The sequence below is a fragment of the Pongo abelii genome, chromosome 16 (assembly GCF_028885655.2).
Source record: "Pongo abelii isolate AG06213 chromosome 16, NHGRI_mPonAbe1-v2.0_pri, whole genome shotgun sequence".
In the NCBI taxonomy this organism is placed as follows: domain Eukaryota; kingdom Metazoa; phylum Chordata; class Mammalia; order Primates; family Hominidae; genus Pongo; species Pongo abelii.
Genome location: NC_072001.2, coordinates 69,534,966 through 69,558,135, shown reverse-complemented (window position 1 = coordinate 69,558,135; position 23,170 = coordinate 69,534,966). Strand labels below are relative to the sequence as shown.

The following is a 23,170-nucleotide window of genomic DNA, read 5'->3' as shown; positions in this document are numbered from 1 at the left end:
AGATGAGAAAATTGAGGCCCAAAGGGACAAATTCACACAATTCACTGCTAGCAGGTCTCCTAACTCCTAGGAGAGAGCTCCTTTCAAGGCCCCACACTGCCCTTTTCAACCCTGATGGTCACTGAATTTAGAGGCTGGCCTAAGGAATGACAGAAGGAGGTAGGGGGGTGATGTCCAGAAAAAGAAATGGGATCTCCAAACTGCCACACACCAAACAGAAATAGGCCACAATTGCATGCCACCCAACCTGAGCCTTGCTCTAGCCTCGATGGCAGGCCTTGCCTCTGCCAGGAGGGTACACTGAAGGAAGGGAAGAGGATGACAACCAATCACTGTAGGAAGGAGAGGAAGGGTCCCCGTGCAGGTGGGTGTTCTTACCAGAGAGCCCAGGGAGTTGTAAAGTTCTCCTTCCCCTGTGGCATCTGGCAAGCAGGAATGCTACTAGGGTAGGAAACAAGTCAAGTAGCAGGGAAAGAGGAAAGGAGAGGCAAAAGAAACAGACCCAAGCGAAGAGAGACCAGCACCTAGAGATAAAGGCTGCATACAATCCCTTGATCCACACCTTCTACCCCTATTTACCCATCTGTGAGATCTTGGGTAAGTTACCTTCCTTTCTGGTCCTCAGTTCCATACCCATAAGAAAAGTATACGGGAAGGAGGAGAGGAGGGAAGGGAAAAGTTGTCTATCTCTGAGGTCCAAGTCCATCAATGTGACAGTAATCTGAGGAGGTACAGAATAAGAATGGGGGCGTGTTCAAGTTGAGGGGCTGAGGAGCTTCAATGGACAGGGGGCAATGTGAGAACAAAAAGAACTGGCACCATGGGTCTCTGAACAGTCAAACCATGGATGGCTGAGGATTGAGTTAGGCGTATGAGGAGTAGTAAGACAAGAAAGGAGAATGGACCTGAAAGAGGAAGGCAGAGGGTGCCAAAAGCACAGCTTACCAACTTCCAGATTCCACCCCAGGCTAGCCCATCTGTGTTGGGCAGTGCAGACGCAGTGGTAAGGGACAGCCCCAGTCAACATCTTGGGGAAGGCGTTCTATAACCTCCCATACCTCAATCCTTCTCACACACACACACACACACGCACAACTGCTGTTGGTTCTGTTTCTCTGGTGAACCCTAACACAGGGAAGGAGGGGAATTCCTGGGTGCTAGTAATGCCCTGTTCTTGATCTGAGGGCTGGTTATATGGTGTGTTCGGTTTCTGAGAATTCATCAACTATGCTTTTATGATACATAAAAATGTACCCTGACCCGAACCTGGGAGTTAGGCTATCTGGGTATGAAGCCCTATTTGGCCACTGAATAGCCATGTCAAGTTGGAGAGGTTTCTTTTTTTTGGAGACAGAGTCTTGCCCTGTCGCCCAGACTGGAAATGCAATGGTGCAATCTCAGTTTACTGCAACCTTCACCTCCCGGGTTCAAACGATTCTCCTGCCTCAGCCTCCCAAGTAGCTGGGTTTATGGGTGCCTGCCACCATGCCTGGCTAATTTTTGTATTTTTAGTAGAGACAGGGTTTCACCATGTTGGCCAGGCTGGTCTCTAACTCCTGACTTTGTGATCCGCCAGGCTCAGCATCCCAAAGTGCTGGGATTACAGGGGTGAGTCACCATGCCTGGCCAGAGAGGTTTCTTAAAAGCCTTAAGCTTCAGGTTTTTCATCAGTAAAATGGGGCTAACAGTAGTAAACACATCTTGGGGTTGTCAGGAGACTAAACGAGCTCACCTACACTCATCTAGCTCATAGTAGGTGCTCAATAAATACTATCAAATGTTATTATTATTATTATTATTATTTTGGAGATGGAGTCTTGCTCTGTCACCCAGGCTGGAGTGCAGTGGTGCATCTTGGCTCACTGCAAGCTCCGCCTCCTGGGTTCACGCAATTCTCCTGCCTCAGCCTCCTGAGCAACTGGGACTACAGCCGCCCGCCACCACACCCGGCTAATTTTTTGTATTTTTAGTAAAGACGGGGTTTCACTGTGTTGGCCAGGATGGTCTTGATCTCCTGACTTCGTGATCTGCCCGCCTCGGCCTCCTAAAATGCTGGGATTACAGGCATGAGCCACCACCCCCGGCCCAAATGTTATTCTTTTTAACTAATTAGATTACAATAGCAAAACAATATTAAATAAGCATTTAGCATTTAAATGATTCCAACTTTTTAAAAAATATTTCATTCTCATTTAATTTCTACAACCACTTTTTACTTATTATCACATTTTGACTTAAATTGCCCTTAGCTGTATATACTGCTTTCGTTACTTTACTGAGGGCCTTCTAGTGCTGGAACTCATGCATTCTCAAAGACCTGGGAACACAAAACAATCAATTTATTCTCAAAGGAAAAACAAGATGAGATCATCGTCAATAGGGTTTATATGCAGGCAAGAAGTAACGACCAGGGCTTCAAACCATATAGCACGGCCTTGGTATTTAGCTGCAGAGTTCTATCCTTGTAACACTACAGAAGGATACGTTAGGATTAGAGAATTTTAGCACTGGACAAAACTTTAAAGACCACCTGCTTTAACTGCCTTATTTTAACTGTAAGAAAAACTACAGAGAAGTGACTTGCACAAGTTCACAGAGTAAGTGACTATTAGAGTTGAACCCAGGTCTTCTGACTCCTAAAGGCTTCACACCTACTTCGCAGGCACAGAGTAGCCACAAGCATGTTTTTCTTCTTTCTAGTAGTTTCACCACAATGTGAAAGACCAGCTCTGCCCTGAGAGTGCCAATGTCCTTTCCCACACTTCTTAGATGGCTTCGTCTTCCTGAACCCCAGAAGAAGAGGGCACCTGAGCAGGAAATCTCAGGTGACTTAGTTTGCCAGTGCCTACTCTACTGAAGAACTGCGTTTTCATTCTTGAGAAGAAACTCATGGAAGGATGTGTTTCCTATCACAGGTATACATGCTAATTTTTTTGTTGAATTTTCTTGGTGCGACTTATGCCAAGTAATTATAAAGGGTTTTTTTTTTTTTTTTTGTCTTCTTGATGAATATTTCATGAAGACTATGAAGTTGGAACAGGCAAGTCCTGGGTGTGAAAGCTTTATCTACCTCATTTATTTTTTATTTTTTGTAGCCATAGTGTCTATTTTCCTATTTCAAGATTACTGGGCTGCTCTCTGCCTATGGAGTAGCCACTCTTTTATCCCTTTGCTTTCTTAATAAACTTGCTTTCACTTAAAAAAAAAAAAAAAAGAAAAAACACTGAAGTATTCCCAGGCCCTGTCTAAAACCTAAGAGTTGTGATGTATTGGCAGGAAGAGCTGAACTTTCAAGATGGTTTTGTCATGCATTTTTTTCTAATCTCCTTTTGTACATGTAATATTGAGCAAACAGAACACTGCTCTCAGTTTAACAAGAAAGGAGGAAGAAAGATTCTAACTTCTGAGAGAAAAGTCTTTCCCCTCTATGTGGAAGGCCCTGACTGAAATGCGGATCCAAGACGGTTAGCCAAAGTGTTGTCTCTTAATTGTTGCACCTTACTTTAGGATTCCCCTTTTCTTCCCCCATGCAAGGTGGGCCTTTCCTTCCGGAATTGTAAGTGAACACAATAATAGTACCTGTTTACACTGTGAAGTGGGATATTGTTACAGAAAACCCACCAGTGGCTTTCTCGCTGTTGAACTAATAATGCCTTGTGAATGTATGATCTATGTAGACACCCCTGTAGCTGTACCTGCTGATGCTATGTCTGTTGGAAAATAAATTTTGAATGTCCCCTGCCCCGCCGCCCGCCATCCGCCACTAAAAAAAAGACCAGCTCTGTCCTGGCCCAGAAGCAGCTGATTTCCTGCATATGTCACTGGCCCTGGAAGTGGGTCTGGAAGCTTCTTTCAGGAACAATGACTATGAGACTTTTCTCACCTACACATCTGTCAGCAAGTGAAGAAGAGTAGGCGGCCAAGATGTGATTTGCACAAGCAGCTAGCATCAAGGAAGAGGTTAAAAAAAAAAAATTCTGCTAAATTGAGTGAAGCACATTAGGAACCATGCAAAAGAATGACTGTATTGAAGCACAGCTTCTCCTACTTGATGAAGAATCTAAGCCTAAAGCTGTGCTCAACACCAACAAAAAGCAAAAGTCTACTAACTGCTGAAGGAGGTATAGAAAACTTTCTCCTGCCCAAGACCTGCCGCAGATATAAGGTAAAGTCTGGCTGCCATACAAAGGAAGGGAAAGAATGTTGGGAAAACCCCAAACCCAAGGTCTATACTCACAGGGTCTGCTAAAGATGGAGACTGCAGGCTGGGCACAGTGGCTCATGCCTGTAATCCCAGCACTTTAGGAGGCCAAGGCGAGCAGATCACCTAAGGTTGGGAGTTCGGGAACAGCCTGACGAACATGAAGAAACCCCGTCTCTACTAAAAATACAAAATTAGCCGGGCTTGGTGGCACATCCTGTAATCCTAGATACTTGGGAGGCTGAGGCGGGAGAATCGCTTGAACCCAGGAGGCAGAGGTTGTAGTGAGCTGAGATTGCACCACTGCACTCCAGCCTCAGCAACAAGAGCGAAATTCCGTCTCAAAAAAAAAAAAAAAAAAAAAAAGATTGAGACTGGATCAAAACAATGAGAACCTCCCTACCTCTACTTCAAGCCAAGAACCACTAAAAAGCAATTGCAGCTTACCCCTAGGAAAGGGGCAAGAGTGTAGAGAAAGAGTCCCTTTGTGGCAAAGGATTAAGGGACAGTTCAGAGCTGAAGAAGCAGTAGGAAGACTGAGAAAAAAAAATAAACCTATGCAACTCAAGGTTCCCTGCTAAGTGCAAGATAAAAACCCATTACTGGAGAAATTTGAAGCATGTGAGACATTTAAGTTAACAATATTAAAAAGAAAGCCCAAACCCAGCTCAACTCTGGCTAACAGCCTAACACAAACTAACAGCATGACAGAAAAGCAAGCCCATTTCTGAGGATAAAGACAATTTACCTAATTCTCTGTTCCACTACATAATATCCAACATTCAATCAAAAATTACAAGACATGGGCTGGACATGGTGGCTCATGCCTGTAATCCCAGCACTTTGGGAGGCCGAGGCAGGCAGATCACTTGTGGTCAGGAGTTCGACATCAGCCTGGCCAACATGGCGAAACCCCACCTCTACTGAAAATGTAAAAATTAGCTGGGCTTGGTGGCATATGCCTGTAATCTCAGCTACTCAGGAGGCTGAGACAGGAGAGTCACTTGAACCCGGGAGGCGGAGGTTGCAGTGAGCCAAGACAGTACCATTGCACTCCAGCCTGGGCAACAAAAGAAAAACTCCATCTCAAAAAAAAAAAAAAAAAAAGCACAAGACATGGCTGGGTGTGGTGGCTCACATCCGTAATCTCAGCACTTTGGGAAGCCAAGGCAGGTGGATCACCTGAGGTCAGGAGTTCCAGACCAGCCTGGCTAACATGGTGAAACCCCACCTCTGCTAAAAATAAAACAATTAGCCAGGCATGGGCGGGGCACAGTGGCTCACACCTGTAATCCCAGCACTTTGGGAGGTCAAGGTGGGCAGATCACCTGAGGTTGGGAGTTTGAGACCAGCCTGAACAACATGGTGAAACCCCATCTCTTCTAAAAATACAAAATTAGCCAGGCGTGGTGGTGCATGCCTGTAATCCCAGCTACTCGGAAGGCTGAGGCAGAAGAAACACTTGAACCTGGGAGGCGGAGGGTGCGGTGAGCCAAGACTGCGCCACTGCACTCCAGCCTGGTCAACAAGAGTGAAACTCCATCTCAAAAAAAAAAAAAAAAAATTAGCCTGACATGGTGGCAGGCACCTATGTAATCCCAGCTACTCAGGAGGCTAAGGCAGAAGAATCGCTTAATACCGGGAGGGAGGTTGCAGTGAACCGAGATTGCACCACTGTACTCTAGCCTGGGTGAAAAGAGTGAGACTCTGTTTCAAAAAAAAAAAAAGGAAAGAAAAACACAAAAATCAAGAAGGGTTGGGAGGTGGGATGGGGGGGAAACAACCTTATCAAGAGATAAGCAATAAACAGAACCAGACTCAGATGACCCAGATGTTGGAACTATTAGACAGGGGCCTTAAAATAACTATGATTAATATGTTAAAGGTAGACAACATGCATGAACAAATGAGGAATTTCAGCAAAGGTGAAAACTAAAAATAGAATCAAATTAAAATGCTAGAAATTTTAAAAACATGGCATCAGAGGTCAACAGGCTCATTAGCCGATTACATGGAGCTGAGGGAACAATCAGTGGCCCTGAAGATAGGTAAGTAGAAATTTTTAAATGGAGGCTGGGGATGGTGGCTCATGCTTGTAATACCAATATTTTGGGAAGCCAAGGCAGGAGGACCACTTGAGGCCCAGAGTTTGAGACCAGCTTGACCACTTGAGGCCCAGAGTTTGGGACCAGCTTGTCTCAAAAAAAAAAAAAAAGAAATTAACCAAACTAAAGCAAAAAAAAAGAATAAAAGAAATCAGCACAGAGCATCCAAGAGTTGTAGGACAAGATCCAATCATCTAACATATATGTAGTTGCGGTCTTGGATGAACAAGAGGGAACAGGACAGAAGAAATACTTGAAGAGATAAAGGCCAAGAATTTCCCAATTAACAAAAAACAACAAACATCCAGATCAAAAAAACACAGGGCACCCTAAGCAATACTTAAAAAAAGAAAAATCCCACACCTAGACACATCATAGTCAAACTGCTAAAAACCAGAGATAAAATGTCAACCTTAAAGTCATTTATCTATGTTTCCTTCCAGTGCTTGTTCATATACATTCATTTTTTTCCCTCATAGGTACTACAATATAATTCATTTTCACCTAAGAGTGTTTTCTTTGGCTACCTTAGTTTCAGTTTCCCAATCTGTAAAAAACGAATATCATATTCCACTCAATCCCATGTAGTTATGGTAAAGAATACCAATACAAATGTTCAAGCAACTGTGAAATACTCCACAAACAGAAGATATTTTCATGATTATTGCCTTGCAGGACATGTAGTCTAAACCCCTGGTTTAGACGGAGAAACTGGGTCTCAGGAGAAGTGACTTATCCAAAGTCACACACACTTATAGGTATCAGAAATTTTGACAATCAAACACTCTTAGGTGCAAATGAATTATATTGTATTACCTATGAGGGGAAAAAATGAATGTATATGAACAAGCACTGCAAGGAAACATAGATAAATGAAATCAGTTGCTGTGGCAGGGTAGAAGGTGATTTAATCCCCGCGTTTTCATGTTGTTCATGCAATAAATAATCTGGGGAAAATGGATAATGTAGTTAATTACCTTTATTGCTTTTATGGTTTCACCACCAACTTCAAAAGAGATTCTGGGGCAATGACTGTACCACAGTTCCCCTAATTCTCACAAACGGCCTAGAACACAGGCGGCTGTGTAGCTGAGGATATGCTAGAGTAAGTTTTGTGGGGATATGAGGCTCAAACTGGTCTAGAATGATATAAAATAATGAGATAGCAAAAAAAAAAAGAGAGGAAGGGCATTCTAGTAGGGGCTACACTGTGAACAATGGTATAGAATTGGTTTGTTGCTGTTTTTTTGTTGTTGTTTTTTGTTTTTTTGAGATGGAGTCACTCTGTCACCCAAGCTGAAGTGCAGTGGTATGATCTCAGCTCACCGCAACCTCTACCTCCTGGTTCAAGTGTTCCTCCCACCTCAGCCTCCCAACTAGCTGGGATTACAGGCCCCACTACGCCAGGCTAATTTTTGTATTTTTTTAGTACAGACAGGGTTTCACCATGTTGGCTAGGCTCGTCTCCAATTCCTGACCTCAAGTGATCTGCCCACCTCGGCCTCCCAAAGTGCTGAGATTACAGGTGTGAACCACTGCGCCCAGCGACAATGGTATAGAATTAGGATTAAGAATATTATAAGCCATTAACTCGCAGTTAGCACTTAAGGGAAAAAAAAAAAGATTATAAGCCAGGCCAGGCAAGGTGGCTCACACCTGTAATCCTGGCACTTTGGAAGGCCAAAGCGGATCGCTTGAGCTCAGGAGTTTGAGACCACCCTGGGCAACATGGCAAAACCCCATCTCTACAAAAAATACAAAAATTCACCAGGTGTAGTGGCATGCACCTGTAGTCTCAACTACTTGGGGGGCCAAGGCAGAAGGATCGCTTGAACCCGGGAGGTCGAGGTTGCAGTGAGCCAAGATCACACTACTGCACTCCAGCCTAGGTGATAAAGTGAGACCCTGTTTCAGAAAAAAAATTTATATATATGTGTGTGTGTGTATGTGTATATATGTGTGTATATATGTACATATATATAAAATTGTACATATAAAAATTATATATAAGTACATATATGTGCATGTATGTGTGTGTGTATATGTGTGTGTGTGTATATGTATATATATATATACATATATATGCCAAGTATTAGGGGAATAAAGCTTAAAATAAAAAAATAAGAAAATGAAAGGAAAGGTGTTTATTTACCTTTTCAATTGGCTTTCCTAGGTTGAAAGATATTTATTTTATTTTATTTTTGAGACAGGGTGTTACTCTGTCACCCAGGCTGGAGTGCAGCAGTGCAGTCACAGCTCATTGCAGCCTTGATCTCCCAGGCTCAGGTGATCCTCCCACCTCAGCGTTTGGGGTAGCTGGGCCAACGTGCCTGGCTAATTTTTGTACTTTTTTTGTAGAGACTGGGTTTTGCCATGTTGCCCAGGCTGGTCTCAAACTCCTGGGCTTAAGTGGTCCACCCACCTTGGCCTCCCAAAGTGCTGGGATTACAGGTGTGAGCCACTGTGCACGGCTGAAAGGCATTCATTCATTCATTCATTCATTCATTTGACAGAGTCTTGCTCTGTCACCCAAGCTGGAGTGCAGTGGCGCGATCTTGGCTCACCACAACCTCCGCCTCCCCAGTTCAAGCGATTCTCATTCCTCAGCCTCCCGAGTAGCTGGGACTACAGGTGCCCACCACCATGCCCAGCTAATTTTTGTATTTTTAGTAGAGACAGGATTTCACCACATTGGCCAGGGTGGTCTCGAACTCCTGACCTCAGGTGATCCACCCACCTCACCTCCCAAAGTGCTGGGACTACAAGTGTGAGCCACCACACCTGGCCAAGGCATTTATTTTTAATTTCACTGTAAATCAGGTAGTTTCCAAGCCAACAGACTTTTTTTTTTGTTTATGTCATAAAAACAGGTTTGATTAAAAAGAATCCCAGGTAGAATAAGAATCACACATTCCTATCCTTTAAAAAGAAACAAACAAACAAAAACACCCCCGGGAATCAAACAGTCTTCTGAAATCACATAAATTACCTTCCCACAACATGTTTCTGCAGTCATGTTGAAAAACACATACATACACATACACAGAGGAGGCTCTGGAGTCATGAGGACCACCCACTCACATAGACTTTCCTCAAATATTGAACAACATCCTGAATCAGACAGGTGGTGTCATATTGTTGCTTAAAACAAGTGACAGCCTATGGTTCCTTCTGCCCCAGTATATAAAATGTGTTTCATATTAGCCGCATATGAAATAATTTTTTTTTTTTTTTGAGATGGATTCTCACTCCCGTCACACAGGCTGGAGTGCAGTGGTGCAATCTCAGCTCACTGCAACCTCCACCTCCCAGGTTCAAGCAATTCTCCTTCCTCAGCCTCCCCAGTAGCTGGGATTACAGGCATGCGCCACCACACCCAACTAATTTTTGTATTTTTAGTAGAGACGGGGTTTTGCCATGTTGGCCAGGCTGGTCTCGAATATCTGACACAGGTGATCCATCCGCCTCAGCCTCCCAAAGTGCTAGAATTACAGGTATGAGCCACCACGTCCAGCCAGATAATTTTTAAAGGATCAGGCTTCGGTAGAAGTACAAAAGGAAAAGTGACGGAGTTTGGAAGGAGAGGGGAAAAAAAAAAAACAGAAGTTAGAAGACAAAAAAGAAGCCAGGCATGGTGGTGCACGCCTATAATCCCAGCTACTCGGGAGGATGAGGCAGGAGAATCGCTTGAACCCAGGAGGCAGAGGTTGCAATGAGCCAAGATTGCGCCATTGAACTCCAGCCTGGGCAACAAAGTGAAACTCTATCTCAAAAAAAAGAAAAAAGGTAAAAAAAAAAAAAAAAAAAAGGCCGGGCGCAGTGGCTCACGCCTCTAATCCTAGCACTTTCAGAGGCCGAGGCGGGTGGATCACAAGGTCAGGAGATCGAGACCATCCTGGCTAACACGGTGAAACCCTCTCTCTACTAAAAACACAAAAAATTAGCCGGGCGTGGTGGCAGGCACCTGTAATCCCAGCTACTCGGGAGGCTGAGGCAGGAGAATGGCGTGAACCTGGGAGGCGGAGCTTGCAGTGAGCTGAGATCGCGCCACTGCACTCCAGCCTGAACGACAGAGCGAGACTCTGTCTCAAAAAAAAAAATGTGGTCAGCATCAGAAAAACAAAGGGATCCCTGGGTCTGGTGGTGACCACTAAACAGTGGGGCTGGCTGTTACTGAAAGGACAAGCTGGCTATGGCTATGGCCTTAGAAAGATGATGTACTGGACATTATCTATTCCCTGTTCTTGAGAAGCTGATATAGAAAAATATCTTTTATCCTTCCAGTCATAATGAGGAAAAAATAGTTGAAATAAATTTAAAAAAAGAAAAAGAGCTTTTTAGAAATTCCCTGTTTAATAATGGCTCGTGCTGGTCTATTAATCAGGAATGCAGTTTGCTCTTCAATGAGGGAGAAGGTACAGGATCCAATGTGACCCAATCAGTTAAACCTCATAACTCAGAACTGAGGCAGGAAAATAGGGTCTGGAAGTAGGGAACATAAGGCCAATTCACACTTCAGCTATAATGGGAAATATCCTCTCCATAGCTCATAGGCCGCAAATGACTTTGTAACTTTACTTCAACCTCTCCATTTATATAGAGCGTACCCAAAATAACAAATGGAATCCTCTAGGGGGTATTTAAATTCCCAAAAACTCTGCACCAGGGCCTTTTGAGCTCCTATGCTTGGGACCGCTCCCACATTGTGGAGGGTACTTTCATTTTCAATAAATCCCTTAGTCCCTTCCTTGCTTTGTGCATTTTGTCCAATTCTTTGTTCAAGACGCCATGAACCTGGACACCCTCCACCTTTAACAGAACCATAAGGACGGTTGAGTCCCCAAAGCAAAAGGTCAGTAGCCAGTGCCCAGAAGCACACCTAAGGGCAGGAAGATACAGTCAGATGAAACACAGCACTCAAAATATGTCTCCAATTCTAGTCCACAGGAGAAATTGTCAGTTCTCCAGACTTGCTTCCCCCTTATATACAAGAACAGCTGTTTGTTACAGGTGGACCCTTCTCCCTGCCCAAATACACACAGGAGGGTCAGCAAATCTCATCCCTGAGCACGCATCACCTCTGGGAAAGAACTCTACCCCCAGATCACTTTCCAACAACCTTCAGGGAATCCTGATTTCAGGATCAGGACTGGAAGTCAATACAGGTGCTCACTTAAGCATTGGTTTTTTGTTTTTTTGAGAGAGGGTCTCATTTTGTTGCGCAGACTGGAGTGTAGTGGTGAAATCATGGCTCACTGCAGCCTCGATCTCCTGGGTTCAGGAGATCCTCCCTCCCACCTCAGTTTCTCAAGTAACTGGACTACAGGCACGCGCCACCATGCCTGGCTAATTTTTGTAATTTTCTGTAGAGACAGGGTTTCACCATGTTGCCCAGATTGGTCTCAAACTTCTAGGGCTCAGGTGATCCACCCACCTAAGCCTCCCAAAGTGCTGGGATTACAGGCGTGAGCCACTGCACCTGGCCAACATTCAACATGTTAAACTAGGGGTAGAAAACTACTAGTTAGACCATCAAATTAACAGCAATTGGCCTAGTAAAGTCAAAACCTACCTAGAAGTAATATCACAGAAAGAAACTTAATTAAAACCAAAACTGATAGTGCTTGCTCTGTCTTCTGAAAAAAGATGTGGGGTGGGGAAATAAGTCTTTGGGCTAACAATACCTGTTCACAGTGGGATCTGGTCCTACTAGAGAACCAGAAAGCTTGCCCATAGTTTAGAAGGGCCTGCTCCTGAGCCTTGGGGTGGGCAGAAGCAGGCCTGAACAGCACATAGAGGTGGAGCTGGAGAGCTGAATTATGTTGCAAAATAAAATGAGAAAAGCTTGTTTGGGGACTCGTTAAGAGCAGCAAGAGCAGAAGGAAAGGAGGTACCATGGCAGGGTAGCAAAGGTCATTTAAGACCAAAGACACCTAATACCATTAGATTTTAAGTTACCTGTATTGCTGTAATATAATATACCCTCCCTACCCCAGACCTTCCAAATCCAATCTGCTGTGCACACAAATAGCTTTGTGTATATTTTGTTCTCACTGTTGTTTAGTGGAAACCAAGGAAAAGGGGCCAAATTCCAAGCTAGTTCAAGAACAGAGCAAAAAGAGAAAAAACACGGAAAGGGAAATGTGAGTCCCACAGCAGAACTGACGATGAGAATCTAAACCTCGGGGAGTGCTCCAATCTAGAAAAGGGCATGGGACAGGTAACTTGAGTGGATCTCTGGGTTACATCCATTTATGCCTACAGCTGTGAAAATACAATGCAGATTTACTATGGAGCGTCTACTGCCTGACAAGCACTATGTATACTAGTGGCTAGGCTATGAAGACAACAAGATCCCTGTCCTCACAAGGCAGTCTGAAAGGTGGGTGTGTGGGTGGATGGGTGTGTTTGGGGGGGATTGTGGGGGTGTGTGTATCACAATGTAAGCCAAACATAGGAAAGGATACTAACAAGTACAGCAACAACTATACAACAAGTATAACAACAACCTACAGGGTAGGGTAGGTCAAAATGCTAAAAGCAAGGTAGGCATGGGGAGCTATGAGAACATACAGAAAAACTCCCTAATTCCATCTAAGATAAGGGAGGGAAAGTGAAGGTCAGAAAACGTAATCCCCAAGTTTAATCCTGAGAATATCCTGAGAGTGGATGCATCCAGGTGAGTGATGAGATGGGGCTGCAGGTAAACTGAGCTAGACCATGAAGGGCACAGCACACCATGCTAAAGAATTAGGTTTAGAAGGCGAATGGGGAGCCAGGGTGACTTCTGTAATTTGACTTCTGTAATATTACCAGGCCTAAAAAAACTAATGTGTGCTCATTATGAAAAAATCCAACTAGTCTAGAAATGTATAAAGTAAAACTATGTTCCACCTTCCCTCAGATAACTACTGTTAACACTGTAGAATATATACACTTCTAGATTTCTTTGAAATACATTTCCAGTGAATATATATAGTATGTTTTGTTTAACGAAAATGGAATTATAATACACACATTGTTCTGCAACAGCAAATTCTAAAGAAAGTGACAAGATCAGTTTTATATTTTGGAACCAAGAGTCTGGCAACTTAGAAATGGGAGAGCCAAGCCAGGGAAGTCAGCTTGAAGGCAACGAGGAAAACAAGACAAGATGAGAGTTTGAACACAGTAGCCAGGCAATAAAGAGCTGGGACAGAAACTGAAGGCAGAGTTGGCAAGACTGGGCGATGATCTGGATATGGCGGGAGGGAGGGAGGAGTTGAGGGTGATGCCAGGTTTCTGGCTGGGCATCCAGGGGGATCTCATTTATCACATCACAAAGATGAGGACTAGACAGCTTTGGGAGTTAAGAGGATGTTGTATAATAATTTGGCTGGCCTTTGTCCCTGGTTTCTGGAGGTAACCTCTAAATCTTTGGAATTTCTCAAGTAATAGGAGTGTCTTTGTTATTCACAGTGGGCCCTGATAGTTTATGCCAATAAGGTGATTCAATGTGGGCCCACAGTTTGCTTAAAAAGATGACACAGGGACAGTGGACACCACGACTCCAAGATGGCATCAGTCATACCAGTGAAGACCAAGAAACTTCTGGAGGTCAAACTACGGGAGCTGCCAAGCTGGAGCTTGATGCAGGACTTCAGCAATAGTGGCACTGCCGGAGCGTTTTGAAGAGGTTATTACTGGTACTACAAGCAGTGCATCAACATGAAGAAGGGGAGCATCTCAGGGGTTACCATGGTGCTGGCAGGCTACGTGCTCTTCAGCTACTGCCTTTCCTACAAGGAGCTCAAGCACAAGTGGCTATGCAAGTACCACTGAAGAAGAGGGCATGCTCTGCACTCCCCCCCATGACCTTCTTGGCCCGAGTTCCTCCATAAGGAACACAATCTTGATCGTTGCTGAATCCTTTCATATCCTAATGGGAATTAACCTCCCAATAAAAGATGACTGGGGAGAAAAAAAAAAAGACACAGGATGGGTGCTGGCCATACCAGAAAGACCAATCATGTGATTACAAGGTTGGGGCTCTGAGCCATGTAATACAGCCTAACCTGAAGTGAGTAAAGGGGCTAGAGATTGAGTTCAATCACATGGCCAATTATTCAATCAATCATGTCTATGTAATGGGGCCCCAGTAAAAACTCTGGACACTGAAGCTCAGGGGAGCTTCCCTGGTTAACAATACTCTGTGCATATTGTTACACATCAATGTACTAGGAGAGTGACTGTGCCCTGATTCTAAGAGGTGAAGACACCAGAAGCTTTACATCTGGGACCCTCCCAGGCCTTACCCTATATGCCTCTTCTTTTGGCTGCTCCTGATTTGTACCCTTTTTGCTATAATAAAATTGTAATCAGAAGTACAGTGCATTCTTGAGTTCTGTGAATTGCTCTAGCAAACTATGGAACCTGAGAGGACAGTGAAAATCCCCCAATTTGTAGCCAGTTCAACAGAAGTGTGTCTGGTCAGGAAACCCCTAAGATTGTAACAGTTTTATGAAGGGCAGTCTTACAGAGGACTGTGCGTTTAACCTATGAGGTCTGCCTGACTCTGGGTAGTTAGCATCACAGGCGACAAGAGGATTATAAATCTATTTTTGGAAAAGGTGAGTTGGAGATAACCTGCAGGCTCTACGTGTGGAGCTACTCAGTATATGGCTGACCAGATAGGCCAGAAACTCCTAACAGAGACCTGAGGCAGGTTCACAAGTCTAAGATGATGACAAGAGCCACAAATGCAGAGGATATCAAAAGGGCAAGTGTAAACAATTAAAAAAAAAAAAAAGTCCCTTCATCATAAATACAAAAAAAAAAAAAAGAAAAAAAATAAGAACAAAACAGAAGACCCAAAAACCCCAAGACAGGCCCAGATCCCTGCTTTGGGGATACATTCCTTCACTCCTCAAGACAGCATTAGTCACTCACCCTTTGAGTTTCCATAGCCTGTGCTGTATCACACACCAGAGTTAGAGCATGTGTCACAATGCCTTGCAATTACACGCTCATATCCTCAATTAAGCTGGAAGTATCCCCCAAACTTGAGTCTAACCCAGTGTGAGGTATAAACACTAAAAAAAAAAAAAAAAAAAAAAAGCCTACAATACAGAAATGGATGAGAATTTGCAGTGAGAAATTTTTTTGTGGTTGCTGAATTCTTGTAATTATTTTAGCTGTGTGAAATCTGCCATAATCTTTTTTCTTGTTACTTAAGTTCATAATTTGTTTTAGTATTATGAACAGGTAGACACAGGGAGGTCAGAGAACTTTAAACATCAACAAATTTTTCATTCTGGCTAGAGCAGGTTAGTTGCCCTAAGTCTCATTTACAACTTTTTGTTTTGCTTTAATGCTTGTTCCAATCCCACTGAGGAAAATGCAGTGCTGAAGCACCAAGAAGAGAAGAGTCAAGCTTATTCCCTTAGGATCAAGATGGTCCTAGACACCAGCCCAGAATGCTTCAGGATATTTAGGGTTCAGCAAAGAGCAGCCTGACATCCTAGCTTCTAAAAATTGCCACAAGGGGCCGAGCGTGGTGGCTCACTCCTGTAATCCCAGCACTTTGGGAGGCCGAGGCAGGTGGATCACCTGAGGTCAGGAGTTCGAGGTCAGCCTGGCCAACATGGTGAAACCCTGTCTCTACTAAAAATACAAAAATTAGCTGGGCGTGGGGGCAGGCGCCTGTAGTCCCAGCTACTCAAGAGGCTGAGGCACGAGAATTGCCTGAACCTGGGAGGCGGAGGTTGCAGTGAGCCGAGATCACGCCACTGCACTCCAGCCAGGGCGACAGAGAGAGACTCTCTCAAAAAATAATAATAATAATAAAATAATAAAATAAATAAATAAATAAAATTTCCACAAGGGCCAGGCACAGTGGCATGCGCCTGTAGTCCCAGCTACTCAGGAGGCTGAGATGTAAGGATGGCTTGAAGCCAGGAGTTTCAGGCTGCAGTGCACTATGACTGCACCTGTGAACAGCCACTGCCCTCCAGCCTGGGCAATACAGCAAGACCCCATCTCAAAACAAATAGAAATTGCCATAAGAATATTTGTTTTAATATTTAAATATCTAAAATGCATGTAAGATATCAGTGTGACCAGGATGCAATCTAAGTATGCAGTTTTGGGGACAAATCACCAATTATGTGCTCAGGCAGAGTAGGTATCTGGGTAAGTGTAAAAATTATCATTTGAAACCTTCAAAGAAATGGAGTCAAGAGCTACACAAATGCAGGAGATACTGGCTTCCTGGAGTAGAAGAGCTGTCCAGAAAACTGAAGTCTAAAAATTGCTGAGTTCAGCTTTCCAGATCCTTGGAAGCCTCCTAAAGACTTCGTTTTTAGATGCTTAACGTTTTCATTACCTGGTCAAAGAACCAGCTCAAAGCAGCCTTTCACAGTACAGCCAAGTCCAGCCCATTCTGTCTACCAGCCCACAGCAAAGGCAGAGGTGTTTCCACATATCAAACCATAGTCCTGGAGCTGATTCCTAAACACAACACTGATTTACATTATTATCTATGCAATAAGTTTACAAAGGATAGTTGCTTTTACAGCGACACTAAGGCTCACCAAATTCAGTTCACCTATTTCATTTCACATATACACTACTGGATTTTTGAGGGCTATTTTTATTTGCAAAATTGCAGCCTCCATCAATAATTTGTCTCCAATGTATAAACTATATTCTTAACAAATAGAACCAAAATTGTGGAAACAACCCTGAACTTGAAGTCAGAGGGTCTGGAGCCCTCTATTAACTCTGCTGGTAACTGGTCATCTGACCATGGGCAAGATCTTTTTCCTGCCTTAAATGGAAGCACACTCTTGTCCTGTATCACAAGGGACTGTTATGAGCACCTGGACAGAGAATGGGTGGGAATGTGTTTTAAAATGGATAAATAGGTAAACACATTAAAGAGATACTTTTCTAATATATATATATCTTTTCTTCTGACTTATCCTTGGTTAGAAAAGAATGTGATTTTGGATGACACCACATTCACTATGAATCTTGAAAGCGCACTAAAGAATACACCAATGATCAAAATTAGAAAACAAAATCTATTGAAACAACACTCTAGTGGATCTTAAACTTGAGTTATTAGCTGCAGGGAAAAGACAACAGCAAAACCAGTATTATTGGCATTCTTAGGACTTTGGTCACTTTGGGTCAAAAATCTGCAGGGTCTGTCTGGCACTTAAAAAAAGAAGCAGATAAAAAGATCTGTCTACCAAGCTCTTCCTCTTCACTTCTCCCCACCTACTTCCTTTTTTTCCAAAGGAGAAGGGCTCTCATTTACCCACTGGTTTGCCACATCCTGCCTAAGAAGCTACTTCCTGGGAGCTGCCTGGGCTATTCTGAGAGGAGCTTTAACTCTTTCAGACCCTCAGACCCTAGTATATTCATGACATCTGTACCCACCATAGTCATTTACAACCTAGTAACTAAACTCTAGTTGACCAGATAATACTCCCAACTTCCTTCATGCCAGGCCCCATATTAAGCACTCTACCTACAACAATCCAGGCAGGATTCGCATTTCTTGGTCCCATCTGGGGGCTCCAACCAGTCTAGCCTTGCTTAATCAGTCAAAAAGGACCAAAAAAAAAAAAAAAAAAAACCCTCAAGAATAGTTATCAAGAAACTCAATGCACATAACACTGCATTTGATATTGATGGAAACTCAGCTGAACAAAGCTTCTGTCCCACAGAAGCTCTGTAAACTAACACTGGCTTTTATTCATTCCACTTTTACTGATCAACTAGTACATGGCAGGCCTGGGTGAGAGATGGGACATCAAGGCTGAACTCTTCATCTGCAGAAGCTTACAATGTAGCTGGTAAAGCAAAACAGATATGTACAAAGATCGCCACATCCCTGCCAAGTGATTTGTCTCCTAAGTAGTTCATGTACAGTTTCACTGGACTGTATGTGTGTCCCTCCCAAAAGTTCCCACTTAAGACCTACCCCAGACTAGAGAGGACCGCAAACCTGTCGATGGCATACCAGTTGCTGAGTTTCCAAGGCTCCCCAAATTCATTAGCAAGAGAATGTAGAATACTGGAACTTCTTTGACAAATGAGAAATTTTTTCAAGTTCTAGACTTGGACCTATTGTTACATTTTAATAATCTTCAGCAGTCTGGATACCTGCCTTTGGATTATATATCAAAATATGGTGATTTTAGAGCCAAAAGGCACAACTGTGTTATCATTTCAGATTAACTGTTAAGAGAAAAATTAACTATTTTTTCTCTCTCTCCAAATACACTTATCAACCTTCTCTCTTTTTTCCCCTTTTTCCTAAAAGTTAAATCCTATCGCTCAAACCCACACAGAGTTAACCCCTAGGACTGCATGTCACTGTAGAGAAATGTGTCAAGCCTTTAATGGTCCTCACCAAAGATACGTCAAGAGAAAATGTAAGGGTTAACAGGAAATTAGTTCTGTGTTGGGGTCCTTTAACAATGAACAAGTATTCACTTTTATTCATTTCAAACTGAACATGCCATAGACTCTCCCCTAGTTGTAAGACAGAAGACAGGGTTAAGCAGCAGGGCAGGGCAAAAAACAAGGGCCCTGCACAGGAGAGAAGTCGACAGATCAGGATGCAGGTCTTCACCAGCCATCTGACAACTGAGTAGGCTGCCCAGTCTCTCTGAGCCTCAACCTCTTCATATATACATACGGGAGGTTGAACTATCAAGATCTTTTCCACCTCTGTCATTTTAAGGACAAGTGGTTATACTCTGGGGAGAAGGAATTAAAGGTGCTGGTGGGGAAACGGATGATTAACATAATGTAATTCTTCTTTCAAAGGGTCTGTGAATTGAAAAATATACAGAAAAAAAATTTCAAAAAACAATAATATAATTCTATCCTGGGCCCAGAAATAGCCTGCTTAGCACAGCATTCACCTTATCAGCCTAGATATATTAGCGGGGGTGGAAGACTGGTGGGTGGGAATCACAGCCACCTACAGTGAAATTAAACTCTGTTCCCAAGTGAGTTCTACTGAAGTGTGATTTATCCAGAGAGTGTTACAGAATTTACCAGCAGCATGAAACCATGTTACCAAAATTGTGTTATTGCACAAACTTAACTTTTTCCCAAATGTGATTTGCAGAGCTGAGAATCCTGTCTGTGGCCATCTGTCCTATCCTAGTCCCCAGAGGCGTGGCGGAGGAGTGTGAGAAGCCACCAGGTGCCATGTAAATTCAGCCACCCATGTCACATATCCATCAAGGAGACTAGCATTTGCTAGGGATAAGTATGCAGCTTGGCATGCAAAAGAGGCTCCCAGATCCATCCGGCCCAAACATTCCCAGAGCCTTCCTCTGTGCCAGGCATAAGGCTAAGAGAACGCTACAGAATAGGGAAGATGTCATCACCAGTATATGCTCCCCAAATGTTTCCTCCTTTGGGCTGGGACGGGACTGTTGGCTGAAAAGGCGATACAAAGGACTATAGGCACTCTTAGCTGCCTGTATGGCAGGCACAAGTCCTTTAACCAGAATCAGTTTCTTCATGTATCAAGCAGAGATAACATACATCCCACATGCCTCACGTGGTTGAGTGAAGAAATAAACGGATGTATGAACAATGAAGAGCATACAGAGCCTCCTAGGACAGATGCTACGGTTACCACCAACACTGTGACCCTCCTGTGCCAAGAAATTATAAACTGAAAAGAATCACCCCTCATAAACTCAAAGCCAGGCTTCACAGGGGTTAGCAGAGCCTTGCCCTTTGGAGAGGAGTATCTTCTGCTGACTAGACAATTACATAAGTAACTGAAGTGTGATGGAATATGTACAGAATGCTCCGGAGGGTGGAGCAGATGACCGCTGCCTGGATGGGGTGGAGGAGAGGTCTGTGATGGATTTACATAAGACATGACTTCCAAGTTGAGCTCTGACGTAAGATGAAGATTTCAACATACGTATATTGGAGGTGGAGAAGGGAATCCCTGGTAGAAGACACAGTATGAGCAGAGGCCAGGACCCACTGAGGAAGATGTCTGGATGAACCATGCGCTCATCCCCACAGGGATCAGGATTCAGCCACAGGGAGTGTTACCTTCCAGTTATGCTACCAAAAGCCAGTGACTACCCATCCCAAATTAACACCCCTCTTGACCCCCCCAACACAACCCCATACCACCCACACACACACACACACATACATCAGGAAATCTTCCTTAAACTCTTGGGAGAAGAAAGCTGGGCTTATCTGGGTGGGGCCTGTCAGGCAGATGGCTGCCCTAGAGAAGCTGGGAGGAGTCTATATTGGGATGTACTGTGTGGCAGTTGTTTCCTAAGGCACCTTTTGCAGACTCCTGTTTCACTGAAAATAATTCTTTTGCTTCCTGCACATCCTAAAAAATTGCAAGTATGCCCGGTGTTGTCTCTATTCTAAGTCTGTTGGATAAAGAGCAGCTGAAGAGCCCCGTCACTGGAAGTTCTTTGGGAGCTAAGAATTTTCTCTCCTTCTCACCTGATAGAAAGTAAGGCAACCTGCACTGGGGATCTAATCTTGGCTGTTACCATTAGTCTTGTTAATCACAAAAAGCAGTTTACACACAGAATGTCTATGAATCCTTTCTGTTGGATAAATGTTGTTATGCCCATTTTACAGATGTGGGAACAGACGCAAGGATGTAAAAGCACTTGCACAAGACCACAGACATAGTAAGGCAGGGTCAGAATTCAAACTCAAAGTCTGCTGGCTACAAAGCCTTTCCACTGTGCCACACAGCCTTTAGGTTATGTTACTCAAAAGTCACAAAATTCCAAATAGAACATACTGTGTGACATAGCCAACTTCTCTTAACCTTTCTTTGGCTTTTCTTTTCTTTTGTTTTGTTTTTAACAGACGAAGTCTTGTGTTGGCCAGGCTGGGGTGTAGTGGCACTACCACAGCTTGCTGCAGCCTCAATCCTCTGGGCTCAAGTAATCCTCCCGCCTCAGCCTTCTAAGTAGCTGGACATATAGGCATGAGCCATATCTAGCCTTAACCCTTCTTTGTAGCCCTGGATTCAAGGTAAGATTACAACGGAAGACATCCAAGATTCCTTTCAACAATAAAATGTAATCTTCTTACTATCAACTTGCTTGAAAGCATGCTGAGTGGTAACCCATGAAACTATGTGGAGCTCATATACAAACCCTGAAAGGTAGGAAGCCATCACCATCACTCCCACTTTGCAGAGAAAAAACCTGAGGCACAGAGCTGATCATGCAGTGACTTCACAGGTCGACCAGGAAAAGAGCTCAGATCTCACACTTTTCTACACAAGAGACTGTTATTCCAAAGCACTATGGCCTAAAAATTCTGAAGCCTGAAGACTTTTAGACCCTCTGGAAGAGTGGTTAGTCTCTGGAGTCAAATGAAACGCTTGTGGGGGCAGAAATATTCAAAATAGGATTGGGAAATTGGGCTTTTCACTGCACTGCTGGCCCCCAAAACCAGCACCACTCTGAGAGGAATAGCCATCTTCTTTTGATCGTCCTGCATTCAGGCCTATTGACTCCAAAACTCTCAGAAGCCTATTCCCAACTTTCTAGAAGTTAGACCCTATACTACAAAACAATACACGGAGCCCTCTGGATGCTCTGCTCTCCAACCCCGTGATGTTGGGCAGTTAGAAAATCCGGTGTCAGAGCTCCTGGGGACCCCTTCCAGCTGTTGCCACTATCTTTTTTTTGTTTTGTTTTATTTTGAGATGGAGTTTCGCTCTTGTTGCCCAGGCTGGACTGCAATGGCACAATCGATTCTCCTGCCTCAGCCTCCCAAGTAGCTGGGATTACAGGCATGCACCACCACGCCCGGCTAATTTTTTGTATTTTTAGCAGAGATTGGGTTTCTCCATGTTGGTCAGGCTGGTCTCAAACTGCGGACCTCAGGTGATCCGCCCGCCTCAGCCTCCCAAAGTGCTGGGATTACAGGCGTGAGCCACCGCACCCAGCCTGTTGCCACTATCTTTAAAGTTCTTTCTACTCCTGCCCTTGGACTCTCAGAGAAGACAGGTACTTTCCTGGATTACCTTCCCCCACCATTCCAATTTCTCTCCATTTTTAATCTCTCTGAGCATACTCACGCACATGACTTGAACATTTCTTTAAGAAGAAACCAAAATCTCAATTTCTCAGTTTTTGATAGACAACTTTCTAAACCATGAGTCTGTTAGTTATACTGAAATCAAACATTACATTTAGGCTTCCTAAAAATATCAATCGCCCCAGCACAATGCCTCCTTTTGCTCCCACTTGCCCATCCTCCAAACACACATACACTTCAGACTGTCATTTAGACACCGGAGTGTATAATTTAAATGCCTTTTAATAGCATCTACTAAAAGGACATTTGCACATGACTCCTCACTTTACTTCCGAGCTATGAAGTATGATCCACACTCAGGCTTTTACTGAATTTTAAGGCTAAACAGGAAGTTACATGGATGGCAAATACCAGCAATATAATTCAGACAGGAATTTAAAATGCATTTGCCTTGTCCATAACACGACATCTTTTTCCACTTCAGCAAAAGTCCTTTTAGTTCATCTTGCAACCCAGTGCCTGGTATGTATGAGTTAAACACTAAACATCAGTTCAATGACTGTTAATACATCTTACTCTTAACATACAAGTTAGAAATCTATTGTTGTAATTTTGGCCATAATCTAAATCTATTTGACCCTAACATAAATGCCATTTGAATCAATAGCAAATAACAGGCAGCTGCTTGCATTCAAAGTATACATCCCTCTGTCATTTGAACTGTTTGAAGTTGGTCTCCTTTGGAAGACAAATGGTTAGCAGCTGCAAGTTCAATTACAAAGCGCTTGGTAGGAAGTCAGAG

The 23,170-nt window shown here is 43.5% G+C and overlaps 1 protein-coding gene and 1 pseudogene across 1 annotated transcript in view; one reads left to right on the top strand and one right to left on the bottom strand.

Moving 5' to 3' along the window:
* MAP2K1 (mitogen-activated protein kinase kinase 1) overlaps nucleotides 1–23,170 on the bottom strand; it is a 101,347-nt gene that overhangs the window by 58,775 nt on the left and 19,402 nt on the right. The gene's annotated exons all lie outside the window — the stretch shown is intronic.
* Nucleotides 13,756–14,253, top strand: LOC100447497 (ATP synthase subunit f, mitochondrial-like; annotated as a pseudogene).